General features: G+C 32.7%; 1 protein-coding gene across 3 annotated transcripts in view; it reads right to left on the minus strand.

The window, feature by feature from the left end:
- Nucleotides 1–20,923, minus strand: part of LOC127282972 (uncharacterized) — an 81,709-nt gene that overhangs the window by 54,490 nt on the left and 6,296 nt on the right. For 2 of the 3 annotated variants that reach the window (XM_051307587.1, XM_051307586.1), the window contains one exon: nucleotides 890–943. The exons of the other annotated variant lie outside the window; for it this stretch is intronic. The gene's annotated coding sequence lies outside the window, so the exon portion shown is untranslated. The remainder of the gene's footprint in view (nucleotides 1–889; nucleotides 944–20,923) is intronic. 3 annotated transcript variants of the gene reach the window in all.

Here is a 20,923-nt window from a genome sequence, read left to right on the forward strand (position 1 = left end):
CATGGATGATGTTAATAGTTAAGTATTTGTGTGCTAAACACTCAATGTGCGCAGTATATAATTTTCGATAAAAAAGGGAAATTTTTGAATCACCATTTCTTTTTTCATTCCTTTGAATATCATAATCTGTTTCGTGCGATGAAAGGAAGAAAGTGACAAAAAAAAAAATTGATCGGCTTATAGAAAATTTTCTCATCACTTGTCGCAGTTGTGATCGATCCACTGTTTAATTAAGTATAGAGAGAAAATTTTAAACTAGGTCAACAAGATACGCTCATCTTTCTTCAAGAATGAAATAAATTTGTGAAATCGAGTTGCGATAATTCGATTAACAGCAAATTATATGCAATTTAAAAAAAAAGATTATATTTAATTAGTAAAAGTTGTCACCCCAAAATATTAATTTATAAACATGGAAAAAAGTTGATAGATACTACTATTTATCATTTAAGATATATTTTTAAAATTTTGAAAAAAGAATTTTACATATAAAAAAAAATATTTAGAATAGATATATCTCTCTCTCCCTTCAAATGTAATTAACATCAGTGTCATCTTAACTTCCATAACGACTTCGTGATCACATTATAATCACATTATGAAAACGGTACAGAAAATTATTTTAGTTCCAAAATTGGCTTAAGACTGGTTTCCAAGTCAAGAGAAATAACCTACTTTTAAGAACTGCTTTTAAGCAATACAAAAAAATTCAAGTTTCTTACTCTGTTTTTTTTTTGCTGACTTGAATTACTTTTGCAATCGAAAATTTTTAAAAATATTATTCTAAAATAAACTATTTATAAATAATAATTTTCAATAGAAAGTAAATAAAAAAAAGTCTGTATGAAAAATTCTATTCGCTGAAGTTAATAAAGTCATAAAAATTTACCTTCAACAGAGGGTGACAGAAAAGGCAGAAGCAGATGTTCAAACTAGGACTCACCTGTAACATAAATAGGAAATATTTTTCCATTAGAAAATTCTTTGTCAGACTATGTATGTTAAATATTGGATAAAAACTAGTACAAGTGGTAGAATTGTATTTTTTTTTTTTTTTTGGTGCTACTTGAAAGTAATGTTATAATTTCTAGTTATGAGGAAGTTAGTTCATGGACAGTGGGTCCATTAGCGTAGAATCTCCCCTAATTTGAAGTGAGTATATAAAGTTATGAAAGAAGCGGTTTCTCACCTTTAAATATGTACACTTCCGTTCCACTTTTCAAGAGTAAACATAGGTATACATGAGAAACATAATGCAGAAGGTATAAAAATGTCATTAACGCATTCAGTTTTGTAAATTGATATTGATATAACAAGGTATAACATTTCAAATGTATGATTATATCCTTTTACTGGTTATGAGGATTAAATGTTGATTTTTCTCATTGGTCATAAACCAAACGGTAATGGTTTTGGAAAGCTATTAGGAGGATCGTTCGTTATATAGGGTGTACACACGACAGTATAATAGGGGGAGAATTTCGTATGGGAGAGAGATTTCGTGGAAGCGGCTCATACATACAACACAAGTAGTAATAGTGTTAAACGCGGGTTAAAGTTGAGGCTGCGTGCAAGTAAAAGCAGGAAATGGCGTCGAAGGAAAAACGCCGGTTGGCTGATTCATGGTGGAATCTAAATCAGCACGCCGAGAAGCAGCAGAGAGGCGTTGTGACGCTCTGGAATTTAATTTCAGTTTAACTGAGTTTTTTAACGTCAACCATTTGGACACATCGTAAGTCAAGTGGCGACCTCGTAGAAAAGAGAAGAATGTATAAACGTAGAATAATGGACATTTGGGACCCCAGAAAGTTATGGTTGTGGCTTGCTGTCGCCGGGTGGCATATTATAGTAGGCTAAATAAACACACACAATTCGGGCAAACAGAATATACAATTTCATGGGAGAACACCCAAGTAACTTTTCAACATTTACAATAACAAATTCGATTTGTTATCACAAGAGACCTAAATATCAGTCCCTCTTTTCTAATTTCCTCTTTGAAATTGCACTGTCTAGAGGCAATATCTACTACGCTTGAAAATACTTTCCCCGAAGGAAATGCAGATAAAAATGCAGGTAAATATAAATTCTTGAATACGGAGAGACTTTTTCAAAAACAAAAAAGAATAAAACAACATTTTTTGAAACACGGTATATCGTATTATTAAACATGCATATATACCATTAAAGTTGCATATGTATGTTTATATTTTAATATCAAATACGTATCGTTTAATTGCACTGCCCTAGATATTCGTTTCTTTATAATGTATAAATAAACCTTTTTTCTTCAAAAATAAACTTTCTGAAATTTTAACTTTTTTATGATCCCCTCGCGGAACATGTCATATATAAATAAAAACATTTTAAAAACTGAATATAAATTCTAATATATTTTTTATAACATCTGTTTTTCTTTAAGAAACCTGAGTCTTATATGCGCGAGAGACGAACAAACCAAAGCTCCCATATAAGAATGTTTAAAGTTCTCTCTGATAGAAACCAGATAACGTCGTGTATTTATAAATTTAGAAACCACGCTGACATTTGAGCGTATGGAATGCTCATAAGTGAGAACTTCCAACGCGTTAATTTCGCCAAAGTTTCAAATTCATTTTAACTGAAACAAAATATGCACAAGAGACCCTTTTTTCCCTCTGATTATACTTTTTTTTTTAGACACACGACATCAGATTAATTTTACCAGTGAAAAAAGTTATTTTTTTTTTTTTTTAATAATCCAATGCTTTGTCAAAATGTTATTTAATGTGTATTATACACACAAATATGTATATAGTAGAATCAATAAAAATAGAATATTAAGTTAAGATCAATCAAATGTTACCCTCCTGTTTTTCCCAATCGCATACCGCTTTTCCCACAATGGAATAACTATCAAAAAAAAAGTCCGGGTTTTTTTTTCCTACAAATCTATATAAAGACCCAACCATATGTGACTTTTATTTAATATTTCGTGAGAATAGTTGACTGACAATAATTTGCAGAGTGACATTGTCTCTAGAGAAACGTGCTTGCGATTATTTTGAAGAAGAGAGAGAGAGAGAGAAATTTATATATTTTTTTTGCAACCATTTTTCAAGAGTGTCTCTGTCTGGTGGTTCGTAGCAATTAAACTGTGAAGTGTGTAAAGTAGCGAAAGAGGAAATGACCGGTTTACGCGGTCGCCGATTTAATTACTGAAAAAGTAATTGAATCGTCGGTGAGCGAAGCGTTGTAAGTGACAACAAAATGAACAAACACAAATGCCGTTGACTTTGTGAAATAAAAGTAATTGAGGCGATTATTGGTTTTCTTTCTTGTTTTAATTAAAAATTTACTTTGACAGATAGACATTGTATATATGCAAAAGGGAAACCACTAATTATTGTGAATTTTTCGACACATATTATACCATCAAATATCGAATACCCTCGTGCGTAATACTTGTCTGATTGGACAAAATGATTTATTGCATCCAACTTTTTACGAATATAAATTCCCGAGATTTCAAAAGCCGGCTTTTCTATTATTTAATTTCCAAGGGTTTTTTTTTCAATGGATTCATATGAGTGTGGCGCAACCGATTTTACTCTCGGATTCAAATTCTCGTCGTAAAAGCTTGAAAAGGTGTCATTCTCTCGTGAAAAAGAACTGTACGTTCGATTACTTTTCCCAGTGGTGTATTTCCCGAGTTTCAAAGCGCTCTGTATTTATTTTACGCTCGCTTGCGCGACTTTGATCGAGTCGCAAAGTAGATGTCGCAAGGGACGATTTTAGTAGAATAATCGAATTTTTTTTTTACTTTATTCATATGGATAAAAAAACATTGTTTTCATTGTTAACTATTATTCTCTCTTCGTAACTTTTAATATTGTGAAGCAGATTTTTATTATAAGAGTAAATTATTCATTAAAACTAAACTAGAAAGCATATATTATCAATCACCAGTCAAATTATCATAATATTCATGAATATTATTAATTTAACATTAATTAATAATTTCAAGTCGCGTACGGAATGTATATATATATATATATATAACTTGCGAGACAGAATAAACATTTCGTTAGAAGAATTAATTCAAATCCACCTCGTCCATTTAGCACAATACAAGGCTTAACTAAATCAAGTTTCATTATTCAATAATCGGATGACCGATTTCAATTGCAAATTCCGTATACGATTTGATGTCATAGAAATTGAATAATTAATGTTTCAAATATACATTCTCTTGACGTTGAATTTCAATGAATTTCACAAATGTCCTATGTTTTCTATTAAATGATTTTTGATATTTTGATCATACATGTCAATTTGTAATTTTTAAGGGGAATAAATAACAAGAGTGGTTTATATATATATATATTTCCAACGAAAGCTCTTAATTGTTTAAAGAAGTAACTTTCATCAATTCTGTTTGTTCATTTAAGAGGAACGTAAACAGAATATTCAGAGAAAATTCTGGTAAAGCTCCTGGTTTTACTATCAAAGAAACTCGTGGAATGATAAACAAATCGAGCTTCGGACTTGGTGTTTGTGTTATGTGTCCACGATCCTTTTAGAACTCGATTTCGAACATTTCGGCGCGTTACGTTCGCTTTAGAATCGCTATAGAACCAAGTTTAAACTTATTCTGCAACGAGTGTCAGTATAGTGCGCCAGGATAGTGCCACACATATACATATATACACACACGTACATTAAGTTTAACTTAAAATGTATAAAAATTTATTACCGCGACGTTAGAACTTTTCTGGGTATTTCAGATATTGCGTTATATTCGTAATGCTTTTACGAACGCGCTTCGTGCCAAGAATTTATATCTTAAAACTCGAGGGAGAAAGAGAGAGAGAGAGAGAGAACAACGCAGATCACGCGTTATATTCTTTCTTTTTTGACATTTTTCCCATCCCCCTCCTTTCATACAAGGATAGATGAAACCTATGTTGCTAACCAGTTTTCTTCGCCATTATATGAATCCTCCTAAAAGTAACGTAATTCTAAAGGGTTACTGTGTCTCTCTTGTTAAAGTCAAGTCAGATGTACAAAGAGGATATAAACTTGTTTCACTTTACTGTTCTCTTCCTTATATTATATGAGATTGTAGAACAAAACTTGCTTTTTTTCCACCCCGTTATATTCCTTATTCCATAAATTTACATGATTATTCCATATATTTATAATGTGTTTCAAGTTTAATGAAATATTCCCGACATTTTAAATTGCACACAGTACAAATGTATCGGCGTAATATACAAAAATTATTGTACAAAATTTTTACCGTTTTTTTTTTTTTCATCAATTTTTGTAGATTCGATTCAGTGAGAATTATGAGAGCGTAAATTTTTTTTTGCCCTCTTAAAATACAATTATCCGCTTTATTTATATTTGAAAAAGACTTTTTTTTTAATGACGTACTTTTTTATTCTTAAAAGTTTGGATACTTTTGTCAAGATTACGTTAAATTTGTTAAAAGGGGCAAGCCATAAAGGCAGAGAATAAATGCTAGTTTATTTGGACAATATAATGAATTTTACGATTCCAAGGTGGTAGTAAAACAAACTATTACTCGTTTTGCTGCAAAGCTCTATATTTTTGTTTCCACGGTTTAAAATCTTAATCTAAATTAAGATCGAGCGAAACTCGTTCCACTTCCTTGAGAGGAGTTGGCAATATAAATTATGGCAGGTATTATCGACATTAGCTTCTCATCAGTCAGAAGGAGGGAAGAAAAAGTGAGATCTTGAGAGACTCGCGAGAGGTGTGTATAGTCATTTCTTACACGGCTCGAGCCAAAGTCAAGTTTTATAATTAGTTACTCAACTGTATATATTTAGTCTCAAATCATATCATATATATTTTCATTCATAAATATAATTTATTCCTATCACTATCAACGTCAAAAGATAATCCAACATAACATATCAATTCTCCAAAAATTCGAGCTATATTTAGTATCTCTCTACTAGCTGATAAAAAACAATCTCTCCAAAACAGTTTTTTTTTTCCTCGAGTCTTTAATTATGTGATATCGACATTTGAAAATAGTCTGAAAAGCACTCTATGCCCGAGTATAAATCTAATTGATATTACCAATACTAAGTGAACAATAAATAAACGATTCATCAATTTGTTTTCCCCGTCAATATTTACTCTCTTGAAAAATACGAAAAATGCATTTAATGAATATGAAAGTGTAATTTTTATCGAGGGAAAATATTCGATATTCAGTGGAATATCAAATAATAAAGACAGAAAAAAGCCATTACTTTCGATTTCGTTATTTGTATTAATTATTAGAACGTGATAATACAACTATAGACTGAATAAAAAAGTATGTGTATCGAAATGAGGACATTGCTTATAGAACGACATCAATTCAGTGCCTTCGATTTTTCTTCTACTTTAGGTCAGAATAAAAGAGACTTTCCTAATGTCTCTGTAGAGCACATATAGTGAGATATTTGTTATTGGATGAGTGGAAATGAAAGGATCTCGGAGAATAAAAGGGCAGATGGATGTACCCGGTAGTACAAAGACGCATTAAGATTGGGTGTGCAGCCGGAAGGTAATCTTGTGGGCCTCGGAGATTGCAAAATTCCCCGACACCCCTTATATACAGACAGGTAGGTATCTAATCGAGTGAAGAGGAGAGAAGGAGCATTCTCGTTTCCCGCTGAAGTAAAGACGAGGCGAGGTGAAACCGATTTTGAACGGATCTAACTGCATTCATCTGTTACCTCCCCCTTCAACGAACCGAGTCTCTCTCTCTCCACTCTCTTATCGTATAGTTGCATAAACTGTATACGATTTATCTTTAAACGATATAAAGCATACTATATATATAAATACGATTGTACGAATTGTACAGAAAGTTGGTAAAGTAAGAGAGGAATATAAGCGGGACAAGGGCGAGATGATTTAATACGGAGAAAGGATTCTCCCGTGACTGCGGCATTTACTTGAGATGATTTCCAGATCCCTGATCGCTCGAGCAAAGATAATCCCACGAACAAGCAAACGGGTGCTTTTAAACAAAGGAGGCGACCGCTCAACCATGATCGAAGTTCGTCACGGTACGTGATCGTATCTTGCCGATCGGTCTTTATTCGCCCTTACGACCATAACTCTCTGGGATCCACCCGAAGTCACGATAATCATCGGTCAATGGTGTAGGTGTACTCTTTCAATACACATTACCTCCCCCCCACCTTCCACTATCACTATGTGTGTTGCCAGGGCAAAAAAGAAATTCGCTTTTTTATCTCTCACCTTTCCACTTTATATCGAAAGGTTACTCTCTGTGCCTGGCAGCCGCACCACTTATTTCAAGCATCTATCGAAACTTTATGACTTCACGACTCCAATATATTTTTATAGACTATATAAATACTAAACAACCATTCAGTAGTTTATAACTTTCTGATGTACCAGTTTTTTCCCCTCACTCTTTTTTTATCCAATATATGTGATTTTCATTACCTTCCACAATGTTCCAATAAATGTTAATACACCCTTTTTATTATAATAAATAAATACTACTTTTTTTTTTATAATAGTCTAGGTATTCTATAAAGGAATGTAAATATGACACTACTTTAGAAGATTTTTCTTAAAATATTTCAGCCGTGAAAATGTATTTATTTTCAGATGCTTAATGTAATCGCAAATATGCAGAACCTACATTCTAGAGTGGCGTAATCTCTTAATCCCAAAAGTGTCACACAGAATGTTGTAAAGTTTTCAAACTTCCGATTTCCAAGTCTTGATATAAACTGCACCCCATAGTTCAAAGCAAAATTCGACGTAATTTTCAAACTTCAAATTAAGTTTATGATCAGTAGGATTTCAGAAACTTTATTTCTTTACGAGAGATTTATGAATGCAGGGTACTTTAAAAATCTAATACTGTGATGGAAACGACATTTTCAATAATTGCTGAAAACTGTCATGATCTGATATTTTTTAATAAAACCAAAATTTTAACTTCTAAAATCATTTTTCAAGTCAGCTTTAGAAATATGTACACATCAATAATGTGGATTTATAGAGAATAATCAAATTTTAACATGGAAACTAAATTAAAATCATATTTCTGTTGTTGAACGACTACAATGTCCCATCAAGAGCGACAACAATAAATATCATAATTAATGAATGGACAATATATAGAGATCCAAAAACCTCTCCCATAAATATACATATTGTGTATCTAAAAATGACGATCGCTTTTGATCGGGTTCAAGACAAGGTCTTTTAACGTTGACGAGGCATAAATCAAGACGCCTAACGAGTCGAGTCTCGAGCGCTGCAGGCAAAGTGGGAACCTGAGTTCTTAACTATATATACAAAATATAACACACGTGATAGAGGAATATTATACACGCGTGATGTAGACGAATATATATATATATATACACACAATTCCTCTGTATTTTGAATTTGAGTACCGACTCGAAAGCTAGTCACGAACCCGTCAAAATTTCTAACGCCGGTACTTAACTCGACTTCAAAGCTCGACACTTTCACACCTTGCAAAGCAGATGCTATGTGGGAAGTAGCAGCAGCAAAAAAAGAAAAAAAGGTAGAATTAAAATTGGCGGTGACGCCTCATTGCTCAAGTTCTTGCGTTAAAAAACAAAAGAAAAAAGAAATTCCATTTAACAGCTGCTCGCGGAAATGAGCTTGTTTAGATAATACATGAATAAAAACCTATATATCCAATGATGCATTCCAAACATTAAACAAATGAGCCTTTGACATTGCCGATTTGTGTCTCTTGAAATTCAAAAATTAAATCGCACCTGGTTGCTTGCCTGGTATTTAATTTAATTCACAGATAATGATCAGTCGTGGGAATCGTACAATCATTTATATTCCTTGATGACTACGCAACTTGTAATATATATAGTAGAGGTCCTCCGAGGTATTGATCTTTTTTATTTTAAATATTCTCTCTCTCTGGTGAATCTTGTTTTTATACCAACTTCTTGTATTCTCTTTCAGTATCTTCCTTTTCTTTTCTCTTTTTTTTCTCTTTAAGACCAAAAATACGACGACTAAAAAAAGTGACTCTCCCAATATTAAAGATTCTGTGAAATAATTATCAAAATTGGTTTTGCTTCTGCGAAAAAGAAGGACGTTGATACCAATTGTGAAATTATCTAATTAGAAGCAATAAAGAGCGCGAAGATCATTAAAGGATTTCCGTTATAATTTTGTGCACTGAAAAATTGTATTTTTTGGGGTGTCTTAGAATTTTACGTTTGGACAATTTGAAAGTGAGTTAAGCCAACAGGTATTTGACAAAGATACTTAGGACACTTTCTCTCTTCTTCTGGTTTACATGAGAATTCAACTCTCTGAGGAATGTTTGAAGCTTTCAAAAACCTTTATTTAGGGTATACAAAATTATTTGGTGGTTGAAGAAGAATTCGGGTGCAAAGAGAAAGCCGCAAACCTCAAAAAAAAAGGAAAAATCTCTTGGGACCAATTTCCACGCCTCTCTGCTTGGATTTTCCTCTCTGTTTGAAATTAACTAACCACCTACGAAACCACTAAATGTACAAATTCACTCTTTGTCTCTGAGTTCTAACAAATGGGTTTTCATTTCAATGGTTTTCTGTTTCACTATGGATTTTTGTAATTGAACACTACAGTGCATTCCGCTCTGTTTATTTTACAAACATCCAACAAAATAAAAAATTTATTTAAAAAATAACTGAGTAATACTAATAAAACAAAAAAAAAAAAAAATATGAATGACAAAAATCAAACAAAATATATAAAAGTTACAGAAAAAAAAGAGAGAGAGGAAAACTGAATTTGACTTGATAATAACTGAAATTTAGCTTTTCCGATTCATTGGATCAAATATATCCTTTGTTTTTCCTGGTTGAATTCAGACGAATAAACAAGTTCATGCGCTTCAATCAACGAAGCGCTTAACTGAGTTAACCCATGCCCGACCTACGAAGCAAATGATCGGACAGTTGGTACAACAAAACGTTTCACTCGCAATTAAACTAGCAGGGAGTGCCGAGAGACGAAGCTATTTTTCACGGTCAAAGACTAGGCAATTCTTTTTAAATTTCTCGCAGTATAGTGTTCCTATAATTGTAAAATCGTAGTACCCCATTGAAGTCACTTGTACACGATTCTGTACACCTTGAACGAATCTATAGCTTTTCGAATTAGAAATGGAACAAGTTTAGCAGAAGCTATTGCAACAGTTGCGCAATCAATTGTGCGGAACTTGACAATTAAAAGCGTGGGCTTCATTGGAACAAAAAAAAAAAAGAAGTAGTCATGAAAATAGAGAACTCGACCTTTTTTTTAAATCAACTTTCATTCGTTAACAAACCGATGAACACAATTATTTCTCTCGAAATACAAATATAATAAAAATATTTAAAACTCTAAAAAAATTTTTTCAATAAGTTAAATTAATTAACATCCTATATATGTTGTCAAGAGAGATTTTATACTCGAAAACATTAATAACTATGTTATCAACAAAAGTGGAAATACTTAAATTATAAACTTATGTTTTTAAACTCTCGTAAATCTAAAGCGCAATTAAATAAAAACGCTCATTTGAACGTTCAGAACTTGAAGCATCTAGAGAACCTCTGGTAAAGGCCATAACGGAATTTATAGATTGTACGAAGTACTGCTTCTTTCACGAACCGGTCAGAACACCATAAATGGGCCCGATTTGCCGGTCTATGCGGATAAGGTACAGAAAAACCACGACCGACTAGTATTTTCCCTCAGTTTTATAATTTAAAAAAGAAACTACAGCAAATACCACTTTTTATACAATGGAATGCGTATCAACATTCTAAGAGCGATTGGTGTTCAATAACATATCTTAATGTTACGACATTTAAACACAGGAGTTGAACAAATTATACAGTTCTTCATTCCAAAGATGCGAATGTTTTTCATATCCATCTTTAATACATTTCTTGACACCTTTATCATTTTCTTCAACCCCTCAAGAATGAATAAATATTTTTCTTTGTTTTTTTTTCAAAACATGTAATTAAACAAAAAGCAATTTAAAGTTTTAATAAAATTAAAGAACCACTATCATTTCCGCTATTAAACACGAGGAGTGTTCAATAATTGTCCTATTATCATGGGCATTGAAGGGCGCATTTTGAAAGGGAAGTGAAGTACAGTAACCATCAAAAGTCACGCCAACCGAAATCCGGCAATACGAATTTCCGTTCGTTTAAAGAAAAAAAAAGAAGAAGAAAGAGGATGATAATTTAAATATAAAAACCGATAAATTTATGGTTTATAATAGGCACAAAGAGAGATTACACAAGGCTGATGAATTTGATGATAAATCTCACGGAGTTATTAACGAAACGGATGATTAATCTGTATCCTATATCAAAGTTTAATCCATCATAAAATTGATTATCTCTCGAGTTCCAATTGTTCCTTGGGAGATTTAAAATCAAGACAAATATGTATTCTATTGTTGACAAACGTGTATTGTCCAAAGATGTGTTCATGTCGATTAAAACGATTGCAGCTGAGTAAACTGTCAACGCGATGTTTTCTTTAATTAGCAAAATGCTTTTTGCGGCAGTTAAGTGTATGTAGCCGTTTAAGAGCAACTAGATCTTGGCGATTATCTCTTTTGCAAGATTCGCTGGTTACGGTGTTCTTTATGGAGTGGTTCTCATACTCTCATGCCTACAATTACTGAATGAGCTCTCTGCAGCAACATTATTGCTTTGCGATCCTCAGTCCAAATCGGACGTGCGGCTGGTTGCGAAGTCTAACTCTAGGTACTTTATATAGCCATGCCGAATACCGCAAGGAATTGCGTTACACTTGACTATCTACTTCTCACACATAAACACACAAGTTTTCTCAAACGCTCAATATAACACCGTTGGCTCCCTTAAACTTTTCTAACGACATTAAAGCGAAGATTCGTGTCGTCACCTAAAGCCTTTCATCGGATAATACGTGTCCCAGATTATTTCCTATACTATAAAAGTCAGGTAGTACATTTATATCATGTTCTAAGATCAATCTGCAACGTGTGCGATCGTTTATACCCGACATCATTCGGCATTATAAAACATTATGATAATCCAAGAGCAATGCGATGAGAGCTCAGTGTAATTTAGGTTGACGTATATTATAAAGGGAGGACACAATTGATCTTATCACGGATGTCATCATTCCTCACAAATCTTTTTGTTACATTGAATTATGTCATTGTTGAATTGAAAAAAATCTCTCTATATCCAAATTCAGACATATACCATTCAGATATTTAATACCATTTAGATATATGATATTATTTAGAAAACAAATACTATTTAGATAAATAATACCGGCATTAAATATAAGTTTAAATTGATTCCAATTATTTTGTAATTAGATATATAGGAAAAAAGAAACCGTTTCCACAAAGTTAAAATATAAAGTTACATGCGATTCGAATGCGATTAATTCATGGTGTATCATGAAAGGGAATATTTGAACTATTGCTGGTAAAATGTCAAAAATAGAAGATGCCAAACAATATCACATGATCAAATTCCAATATTACGACACAAATGTCCTGCTTTGGGTATTGTCTATGGTTCGTATACGTATATGTGGTAAAATAGGAAGGCGATTATTGGTGTGGATTCGATATCGGTATCGAACATCGATATCTAATTTCGCTACAACCGCAGTTATGAAGTAGTTTCTACTTGTGTACATAGTACATTCTCATTTCAATTCTTAATGGTCTTTGGGCTATGCAATACCACTTAAACCAAGAGACGAAAAGGATTTTCAGTTCACGGGAGTCATTTCCATTCGCTTGGATTTGCGGAAAGCTTGGAAAACAATTGACTATAGTTGAGAGAGGGTCGGTGGTCGAAGAGATGTACAATGCGTTGTAACCGCAACCGAGGTAAAATTGCAGCTATAGCACACTGCAAGTGCAACTCTGTCGCCGCTTTGCTGTTAATAATTGAAAATCTGTTTTGCAATTTTCATGATTATTTCACAGAAAGCACACACCATATTACTTAATGAAAACTGAAATTACGTTCTTAATTATACCACTACGTGGGCATTTCTTTTCAAATCATTCAAATAAATTACTATATTCATAAAAAAAAATGTATTCCAATATATGAAATATCGGGATCAATAGATAAAAGTAGAATTAAATTATATTTTCAGAAATTGTAATATAATGGAAATATTCTGGTATTATATACTTTATGTGTACATATCTAATATTAAGATCAAATTTGACGCTTTCAATTCTATTGGGATTAAGTGGCTATCAGAGAGGGTCAGTCACCAGAGCAGATGTAATCTCAGAAAATCCTTAAAATGGAATAAAGGTCGTCTTTTTTTTCATGTGAGATATTCACACATTCGGATGATTAAGTGATTAAATCTGGTGGCAAAACAGTAAACTCGTGCGGTCCCAGCGTGTTATTCGTATGTAAGCCGAGTTAATGCTTGAATTCTGCTCTTTATTGAAAAAGAACCCTAAGCTAGAAAGACGTCGTCCGGCTAATCACAATAGTGCAGAGCTTCCTACCTACATTCCACACGCTTTACCTGCCACTGCTCTCTATTTTTTTTCTTTCACTCCCCCTCTTTTGCCCTGCTTCTCTCGTGTCTTCGTCGACCCTTTTATAAACGATGTATTATGTACGAATACAGTGGTGTCGAGAGCCATACGGCGAAGGTGGATAGGTAAAGTCGTCCCAAGATCGGCCTCGCTACGATTCACGACAGCTTTCAAGCAGACTTCCACTTTAGCTGCTTCTAAACCCGATAGAAAAAAAAGAAGGACAAACCGACAGTAAGAAACTTGTACGAACTCGTATATGAGAAGTATGTTGGTCAAGGCATTAAAAGTTAAGACCTAATGAAGTTTTAGAGGATAAACTAAACTAAAGTGACACACTGGGGAGTTACGATCCTATACAACTGAAATAGAGATATCTTGTGTATGTATTGTAAATTCTATATGTCTATGATCCCACGTTACGACAGGGATTCGTCCTAAGTAAACACTGATGAGTGATGAGATGTCTGATTAGATCAGCTTTCAAAGAGGAGTGTAAAAACAGTGTGTTTTTTAAACGAGAAAAAAAGCATCTTGACGTTTTTTTTTTATACGTGCGGCTTTAGTTAATGTAGATTAGGGTGGTCTCGAAAGCTAAACTTCTTTTGCAATCATCTTTACCGCTTCTTTGAGGTATACACTCTTATTTTTCCTTTGCTGGAATAAGATATGAGTGTCTTGCATTATGGATGAAAGTGTGCAGAGCTCATTTTAGGTGGAATATGAATTTCTTTTCGTCTTTGAATTTATTAATATGTTTGGAAGTCTAAAATCTAGAGGTGAAGAGAAGACTGAAGAGATTGCTCCGTTCATTGTAATTATCGACAGTTTATACTAAACAGCCGGATGACTTATCTATTTTTTGACGGCGTGGACTTTATAATGGCTCGCTCTTCAATCTTAATACGCTATACTGGCCGTGCGACAACGCCTGTCATTCATTATACATTCTACGTTGGAAAACTACCCACGTGTGTTACCTGTGTGCGTGTCAAAGAGTTAAGCGAGACCCTACCCTCAGCGTATAAATTAGTTTCAGCCAAGAGGAATATATTCTTTTTTTTTTTGGTGAAAATATTAAACAAGAAAAATTAAATTTAATTAATGTTCTCCTTTGAGAAATTGAACTAATATATTTACAAAAAAGAAATCTAACCTTTTCAAATATTATTGTATTATACAGATATAATTAATTGCACTCCAAGGTATTTAAAACGGATGATCGAAGATGAATGTTAAAACATCTCGTTTTTATATTAAAAGAAATGAGGCTATTTACAACTTTATGTTTTCATCGTTATAACATTAAAATCCTATTGAAAGAGTTCACTGTGATGAATGTACTTCAGGAGAGAAGTTGTGTGTGCCTGAAATGGTTCCCCATATCTCTCCCTCGTTAGTACTCGATATGAAACCGTCCAGTCATTTTCCTGCTAACCTCTAATTAAAATGTCATAAACGATGAGAATTACGATCGTGCACTGCGTGTCGGAAAAAGATGAGTGGCAATGTACGATACGACCTTATTCATTTTAAAACTGACAGATCCCCTACAAGTTTATTCGAAAAAGCTTTTTGTGTCCTTTTACCTCTCTCACATAGCGATAAGAAAACCTAAAACAACTGATACATTATTCCTTTTAGAAAAAAAAAAAAAGGAACTTTCAAGTACTCATAAAAGTTCCAAGTTTTACGATGAAGAAGAAATATATACATGAAAAATATTTCAAACCATATAATATTGAATGATTGTGGAAAATTGTTAAGTTACTTTTCTCATTAAATTTTCCAAGTTTGGGGAATTAAATTGTTAGAATTTCAGCGAGATAGTTATATTTAAAATGAAGAAATTTATATTAATAGTTAGAAAAATGGAGACATAATTTTACATAATAGAACGTAACAGTAGTAGTCCAAGATATCTTTATATGTTCTCTCTTTTTAGAAACATATAATTTTAGTTTATTGTTCTACTCTCTCTTTTTTTATAATACACGCACTAATACTTATATCTTTTTATATACAGGTATATAAAATTTCGTTCACGTGAATTTCTTCTATCCAAATATAATCTCTGCTGAAATATAAATCTCCTTTCTCGGCCACCTTCATTAAGCAACCGTTACATTAATTCTCGCTGAGTACAAAAGTGAACGATAAAAAGCTGGATTAATTTCCCTTTTTCGTCGGATTCCAACAGACCTGCATTCTCAGATGCAAGAATTGCTAATCAAGTAACCCAGAAAAAAGAAAAACACAAAAAAAACTGCTTCATGTGGGGTAATAACTGAGACAAAATATACGACTCAATCTCACATAAGTGATTTTGCACCTAGCGATACAGCTCAAAAAGTCATTACAAAAAAAAGCGAGAAGGGGAAAATGAATTCAATAGTCACGGACTATAGGTTATTTAAGTTGGCCTATTAGCATCCTCGACACGTTTGTCGCAGGTGGATTATGTGTTCGATACAAGTGTATATGTATTTCGAGTGCTCAATGTAAGGTAGTGGCTATGGACAATTTCCACAATCTATACACTCAACGGCTGAAAGAGACTTAATCGGCCGGAGCATTGCACTTGAGATTGATCGAGAAATCGTGAGAAAAAAGAACACGGGAATGGTGTAATGCCATCGTTTTAAGACTATAGTCTCGTGACTAATTGCGCAATTACAGAAAAAAAAGGAAACGAAATACCACTCGTGAAAAAAAAAGTGTGGCCATATTCGTGACCATTGTCATAGTTTAAAATGCAATAGCATTTTTAAACGTATAGAAAAAGGAGTATTTAAGTAAAATTAGGTCTTTCCGAAATTTGTAAATTACACGCTTCTTTGGAGAGAGACAATATATATACTATTTCCGACATACATTACGAAAGGGTTGCGCCCAATAAAAAAGTGGTCAAAATTTTACACGCTTCCTCTCTCTCACTCTCTTTTGAAAGTTGATAATTACCATCCAGATATTTTTTTTTTTTTTTATACAACCAGAGGAAGTAATTAAGGGCTCTCTGTTCTTTAGTTTCTGCAAAGAAAAGAGTGTATGTTTTCTCTATTTTTCCATTATAAAAGGCTAATTATAAAATAAATATATTTTCATACAAATACTTGGAAGAAATCGCAGCATCTGTTTATATAGAAAGATGTGGAAAGTCGCGGTAAAGTTATTTAGCATTGCAAGAGAGGCTGCAAACATATATATATATATATAGGATTCAGGCTTTCACCTAATTGAACGCACGTCGAAGCAGATGCTCTTCCGCCACGATTTTACACTAATGGAACATCTGCTTACGGCTTTACGTCCAAAATTGCGCTCGCATTACCTTCACAGTATAGGAAACTTTCTCTCTCTCTCTCCCTCGCGAGCGGCGCGGATATCGTATAAAGTAATAACATTGAAATCAGCAATGCTGGATGAATTACCGTTATATTCGCTTATATTAAATATCAAACGGGAAAACGTATATAACTGCGGCACAGTAGCAATCGTAAAAAAGTTAACTTTTTTTTTCTCGCGCGCTATTTCGTTCAACATAGCCACCCGAATGCCAGGCGCAGATGCATCCCTATTGCATTATTGAAAGCAGCCACTTTCGAACTCTCTCGTAAACTTTCCTTAAATCTTGACTGCTCGATCGATTCTTACACTTTTGCGGGGGATAACATCGAAAATTGTAAAATAAATCTACGTTTTCTTTCAAACTTTAAAGAGACGTCAACCTGTCGCAATATTGACGATAATATCGATGAAATGTGCATTTTCATACTATGTTGTTGTCCGTCTTAAAAAGTTTCCCCTCAAAGCAACACGTCTCTCAAACTATATTAAACATTAGGCTGATGTTTCCGCAAAACTTTATATAGAGGGAAAATAAACAGCTCAATTAGACGAAAGAAAAATGAATGTTCACAAAGTTATAACATCTAAGCTGGCTATATAATATTAAGGAACAATGTAAGAAGAAAAAAAATCTTGTTTGAAGAGAATAAAGGAGTCTTAATTTAAGTTGCAACACTTTTAACACAGCCTTTGTCGATTTTCTGAGTACTTTCTTTATACTAAATGTCAGCGCCTCTAATATATGTTCTGCAAAATTCTCAACTGTTCAAAATGAACAAAAAAATTTGTTTACTACTTCTTTCGAATTCGAATTTTATTAGAAAATATTGCTTCACGTATCAAAAAACATTTCTTTCTAACTTCTCTATTGAAATTTAGTTTCACTTTTATAATAAATTATTTTGTCTAATGTTGAAACAAAAGAATAGTTTACTTTAAAACTTTCAAAATCGTTAAAGCAAATAATTAAATTAAAATTTTTTAGAATATTGAAATTTCGATTATTTTTTCAAAAACTAATCTTTTTTTTTGGAAATTTTATCAAAATATAATATTTTTCTTCTTACGATTTATAAATTAAGAAAATTATTCAATTGAAAGATTAAAAATTATAAAGGGTGTCTATACTCATTTCGTTCCACCGAATTCAGTGCTTATTTCCCAGTTCCTTCCTCGTTAATAAAATTATAATTTAATTGTTGTTTATAACCAAAAACTCATTTCCAGATAGTTAAACGATTTTAACCAAAAGTGAAGGAAAAACTTTTTTTTTATACATATGGGAAAACAATGTTTTACAATATAATAAATTTTTATAACCATAAGGGATAACAAAATTCTATTTTAAAAAAAAATGTATAATATGAAAAATTTTAAAAGAACTTATACAAAAATACAGAACGGTTAAATTTTTAGAAAAAAAAGATTAATTAAATAATTACAGAGAATCTAAATAATGTAAATGATAATCCTGATGCGACGATAAAATTCCAGTTAGTTTCCGGATTTTCCGGTTAGTAGACACCCGGGAGATTTATAAAAAGTGAAACTAAAAGTCATGCTTGTAATTTAAACATAATTTGAACTTTCAAAAAAAAAAATCTAGAGCCTAAAATAATAAACTTTAAAATCTCCAAAAAGTTTCAAAACATTTAATTAGAATATATTGTATTTTTCTAAATATTTCAAGAAAATAAAAAATTTGATCGACTTGACATTTTCAAATATATAAATAAAAAAATCGAAATTAATTTTTACAGAGGAAAATTTACATTTTAATTATAAAAATACAACTCTACTTCTTTCAAATATAACAAGTCGACAGTGAAAGAACAAAGGTCGTCATAAAATTTAACAATACAAATGTTAAGACGATGCCGTTCATATCTTTTTGAGTACGTCGTCTCCTCATTCAGAGGAATGTAACTCACACACTGTCTAGGGAAATCTCGTTATTCCGTCGCTTTTTCTAGTTTGTAAAGGGGGAAAAATTGTGTGATACATTTTCTCGGAGAAAAATTTACAACTTTCTCTTAGTGAATAATTTTCAACTTGGCGAAAAAATGATCATTTTATTATTGCCTCTCTCTCTCTCTCTCTTACTCTCCCTCGCTTTCTATATATATGTATATATATGTTTTCGTGTGCGGTTAAATTTTTTGTACGAAATAGGGATATTTTAAATGGAAAGAGCTCAACTCACTCTAGTGGGAAATAACATGGGAAACGACATGACGCAAAGTAGGCAAACAGCAAGATTATTGACATTCCGCGACTTTCTCAAAAAGCTCTTAGTCGTTGTGCAGAAATAATGTGACATGCAAAGCAGTGACCCGGATCTACTCTTATAGGAGAGACTGTAAAAGAACCTTTATAGAATCATTTAACTTTTCTAATATCCTCCTCTTTTCGATTTTTCCAAATGTTTTCTTTTTTCTTTAGATAAAAAAAAAAAACATATTTTTCTGATAAAAAATACTATATAAAAAAAAAAATTCCCCATGCAAAAAGTAATAAAATTTGGGTCATACAGTGAATGAAAAATTCTTACGATGTCGTAAAAAATTGTCGAGAGTGATACACAAAATAAAGGATATCGTGAGCGTTCTCCATAAAAGTCTGACTATTAAATGAAATCGCGTGTTGAAATACGAAAAGGTTTTCTATACTTTTAGAGACGCAGTTTGTCCATTAGAATTATTCCCATGGTATTTATTTGTATCACGCTTTTGAGATAGCTCTCGCATGTATATTTAAAAGCCAGTTAATAGCGATCCTGAGAGACTAGCTTAAATGGCAAACAGGCAAACGACTCAGTGCACTGCCATTGAAATATCCATTTTCTTCTTCGTTGGGACTCATGGTAGTGTATAGGTATGTAAGAAGGTAAGGTAAGGTACGTGGCCTAACCCCGCGAGAAGAGAGCTGCTTCAGGATGAATAAGAAAATAAAAGGACCGTAGATGAGGTGCAAGGTGGTGTGTACGGTATAGGAAGGCGCGCACTCTCTTCACTGCCGGTTTAAAGGTGGACGTAGAGAGAAAAGATGCACCGACGGAATCGAACAAGAAGAAGAAGAAGAAGAGAGACCAAAGAGAAATAGCTTGTTAGAGAAGGATCGAGAGAATATCCCTGTGCAAGTGAGAGGACGAGACAAGAAAGAGATCCAAGATCCAACGTTGCCACATGCTCTCTCTCACCAAATTTCCAAGCGAGTTGAAATAAAGGGCGCTTTGTCGACAATATAATGCACACTCTCAAAAAACTTTCATCGTTTCCTAAAAACTTAAATACAGAGGACGATAGGAAATGACCTGGGCCAAAAAACCCCTCAGAGATAATCATCAGTTTACTGAAGGACACAAATAGAAGAACCATTTTCTGCACGCCCCACAACTAACTCCAAAACTCATAACTATCCTAATTCTCTTCCTTCCCTTTCTTAGTCCTCCTAAAACCCCAATAAAAAGACACCCTATACGTAACAACAAAGAAGATGAAACAATATTATCTCTCAGATAATTTCATACTAATCTAAATTTAATCTCAAAATCATTTTCAAATTATATAACACCTTGTCATCTTATAATTCATCTTGGAAATAAATTTTAAATTCATGATAGAATATCCTTTGTATTTTAAGCACGTTCCTATACAAAAAAAAAAAAAAATTCCCCATCTTTTCCAAACGTATATATTTATTAAAGGATAAACGGCAAGTCAACAAAAGCGAAATTCTTATTTAATCTTTATCTCACGTAGAGGCTAATTCAAGAAAAAGAAAACATTTTCTATTTGCAGTTAAGAATACCAAGACTTGTGAAAAACATCCCATTGAGGTGTTTCCATGATACTTAACCTCATTTTCAAAAATTTGTTTCTGATTCTTGATAAAAGAAGAATGCCGAATTTCTTTAAATTAAAATGAAAATAAAATCCGAGATCAAAAATAAATACTGAT

Source organism: Leptopilina boulardi, unplaced genomic scaffold (assembly GCF_019393585.1).
Source record: "Leptopilina boulardi isolate dan_hultmark-lab unplaced genomic scaffold, ZJU_Lbou_2.1 LbouV2_303, whole genome shotgun sequence".
Lineage (NCBI taxonomy): Eukaryota > Metazoa > Arthropoda > Insecta > Hymenoptera > Figitidae > Leptopilina > Leptopilina boulardi.